Genomic DNA, 3,889 nt, shown 5'->3' on the forward strand with positions numbered 1-3,889 from the left:
TCAAGATGTTTAACAACTGCGGGGTGAACAGGGGGCTGGCGGGTGTTGGCACCATGAAGGGTTAAACCATGCACGAAAGCTAGAGTCACTCACAGAGATGAGAAAATGGGACAGACAGGAAGGGGATGGGAACAAGACCTTTCAACCCCGGCCTTGGTGTCCTGTTTTGATGTTTGACCATGGGACAGTATTATCTGCTCCCAAATAATAATTATTTGCTTTCTTGTTCTTTTTGTTTACACCTGTATAGCATATTCTTTTCTGGTTATTTAACCAGACCCCTATAAAAATAGATGTTTAGGGTGTTCACAACCTTTTGCCATTATAAGCAATGTGGCCATGAATAACCTTGTACCTCATGCCTTTACACTCATAAGCCAAATGCCCTGGTTTGTGCCTGTCATCCCAGCTTTGGGGTGGGGAGGGGGGAGTGGAAACAGGAGAATCATAGCCCAAGATGGCACGGGCAAAAAGAGAGATGGCATTTAAAAAATAAGTGCAGCCAAAGGGACTGGGAGTGTGGCTCGGGCGGTAGCACAAGGCACAGGTCTCTCAGCTGGCCCTGGTGCCCAGCATGCCCCTCATTAGCCAGGCGTCTGTGGCTCATGCTTGTAGTCCTGGCAATTCAAGAGGCTGAGATCTGAGGACCGTGGTTGGAAGGCAGCCTGGGCAAGAAGCGCACAAGACTCTCACCTCCACCTAAGCATCAAAAAAGCCAGAAGTGGAGCTGTGGCCCACGTGATGGAGTGCTAGCCTTGAGTGAAACAGCTCAGGGACAGAGCCCAGGTCCTAAGTTCAAGCCCTAGGACTGGCATTGAAAATAAGAAGGAATGGGCTGGGAATGTGGCTTTGTGGTAGAATGCTTGCCTAGCAGGCACAAAGGCCTGGGTTCGAGTCCTCAGCACCACATAAACAGAAAAAAGCTGGAAGTGGCGCCGTGGCTCAAAAAAAGAAGAAGAAAAGGAAGAGGAAGAGGAAGAAGGAAGAAGAGAAAGAAGAAGCCAGGTGCTGATGGCTCACACTTGTAATCCTAGCCATCCTAGATCTCAGGAGGCTGAGATCTAAGGATCGCAGTTAAAAGCCAGCCAGGGCAGGAAAGTCTGTGAGACTCTCATCTCCAATCAACTACTCAAAAAGGCTGGAAGTGGCGCTGTGGCTCAGGTAGTAGAGTGCTAACCTTGAGCCAAGAGGCTCAGGGACCGTGCCAGGCCCTGAGTTCATGCCCCAGGACTGGCAGAGAGAGAGAGAGAGAGAGAGAGAGAGAGAGAGAGAGAGAGAGAGAGAGATCACCCTTTTTTAATGTGTGGCTGCCTGGCCTGCCTGGTTATCGCCCCCGTTGAGTGGTAAACCTCTTACTGCCTGAATCTGGTGGCTTAAGTCCTGCCTCTTCTTCCTTTAATCAGATAATCACATTACTCCTGCCCTGGTATCTGGCAGCAACCAGCACGCAAAGCCAGGGGAAAGGAGAGCACAAAGCATTCTCCCTCCCCAGCTGGCAGGCCAGAGGCCAGAGCTCCAGCCCAACACTGAAGCGCACCCCAGCTTCCCTAGCGGCAAGAGGAGCGGGACGAGGGGGATAGTCCATTGTCTCCCTGCCCTGCAGTGTGTGGGGGCGACACAGACACAGCACTGACAGCTGTGCCAGGGGACAGTGAGAGGCCCACGGGAAACAGTTTCCCGCATCTCCTGGTAGCCCCAGCAGGATGTGCTTGTGGTACTGGAGGCACAGGTGCAAGCCACAGAACTGAGACTCCACGCTGGCAAAAGTGAGAGGAAGAGACCGTGTCCACTCACACCCGGAAGGACTGTCGGTCGGCAGTGAGATCAGGATTCTGACAGTTTCTCTGCCTCCCATTTGCCTTCCCACTAAGTCATTCATTCATGCCCAGGCAGCAGAAATGTCTCTGTCTCTCCAAGAGAGACAGAACTTCCCTGGAGTTTGCTTTCAAGAATGAGGAAGATTCTCTTCGGGTGGGGGGGGGGGCAAGTCAGAAGGAAGCCTCATTACCTCAAATCAGCTTAGACTTACCCAACTCCCCCTCCAAGTGCTCTCCACCCTGACTGCATATCAAAAACCACCTGGGGGGGGGGGACCACAGATGCTCTGCCTGTAATCCTAGCTACTCAGAAGGCTCAGTGAGATCTGGAGGAGCCTAGTTCTAGGCCAGCCCAGGCCAAAAAGTCAGGAAGACTCCATCTCCAAACAGGTAACCAGTTAAAACAAACAAACAGGGTTGAAAGTATGGTTCAAGCAGTAGAGCACTAGCTGAAAAAGCAGGAAGCCCTGAGTTTAAGCCCCAGTGCCACCAGAAGAAAAACAAATAAATAAATCACCCTAGCATTTGGGGAAAACAAACAAACAACACAAAACAATATACCCATGCCCGGGGGCTAGTCAATCCTAGAGCCAGAAAACTTGTCAATCAAGCCTGAGCATCTGCCTCCTGAAGAAGCTTCCAGATGTGTCTAACACCAGGTCAGGACCTGGGGTTCGGACCTCAGAATTCATAGCCAAAGGAGGCCAGGTGCCTCACCCCAAAACTTCACACCTGCACCCAGGGTTGTCGAGGCCTCTGAGGACCCCTTCCCCCCCATCTCCCGGGGGAATGCCTGAACTTCGATTCTATGGAAGAAGCTCCGCCCTACCCCTCATACCGGCAGAAGGAGTAAGGCGTGTCCTTACCGGACAGCTCTAAGCTGAAGTGGGATGCCGAAATCCCTTCCTCGGCCCCCTATAATGTGTCAGGAGCAGCAGGACAAAGATATCGGGGAGACGGTTGGATGGTTGAAAGGGTCTCCAAGGATTTAATTGGGAGGGGGGCTTATATAACGGTAATGGCGGGAATGGGAGGGACTTGGTCCATTGGCTAAGCCGGGCTGCCCATCAGGTGATGTCATAAAACTTCCTTTGCCAGCTGGACAACCCTATCATGGTGGCAGGCACGTGTTCGCCCCCCAGGGGCGGGGGGCTTCTTTTCCGGTTGAGGGGCTGGAAGGTGGGAGGGGCTCCCTCCCACACTGCCCCAGGGCTGGGGAGGGAAGGGCAGCGTCTGGCTCTTGTCGCCCATCCCCCATTAAGGCCAAACTAAATCCCCAACACAGGGTGAGACCCCACTGCCCTGAGTGTGTGGGCCATTAATCATCTTAATCAATCCTGTCATTTCCATGCAAATAGCATAATTATATTGCTTGGAAATTTGTGTGTGTGTATGTGTGTGTGTGTGCTGAAAGCATTCACTTATTAAATGTAAACATCTAAATTGCGCCTCCATGGTTGTCCGCCATGTTCACTTGTCTTAGCTTCTGACCCTGGAAGAGACCCCGGTCACTCCTGGCTTTCTAGATTCCCAACCTGCTGTCCAGCCAGAGGCCTGGACAGCCAGCGGCAGGGACCCTTGCCTTCTGAAGAAGGTTGCAGTTGTGTCTCTTTGTTTCTTGATGGTAATGAGATTTGAACTCCAGGCCTCATGCTTGCTAGACCCATGGCTCTACTATTTGAGCCACACATCCCCTGCCCAGTTTGCAGTTTTGCTCCCAGTTCTCCATTTTCCTGGTGTGGTGTTAACACATATTGCTTTTCTCTGGCCTCGGGGTAGGCAGAGTGCATCGCCTCTGCTCTTGGGCTCTGAGCTTGACTGTGGGGCTTGTGTGGACCACTGAGCCAAGAAGTGAAGAGGGGATCAATGGACTTCCACGGATGGCACGGACATCAGCAGCATGTCCTTCAGCTGACCTTCAGCCTGGGCCTGGGATCTTTCCTGTGATGGGTTAACTTGCCTTGGCTTTGGGATACCCAGAATGCTGATAAACTACGTTTTGTGGATGTGTTTGTGAGGACACTTCTTGAAGAGATTAGTGTTTTAAATCTCTTGGCAATGGGGCAGACAGT

This window comes from Perognathus longimembris, chromosome 13 (assembly GCF_023159225.1).
Source record: "Perognathus longimembris pacificus isolate PPM17 chromosome 13, ASM2315922v1, whole genome shotgun sequence".
Classification (NCBI taxonomy): Eukaryota; Metazoa; Chordata; class Mammalia; order Rodentia; family Heteromyidae; genus Perognathus; species Perognathus longimembris.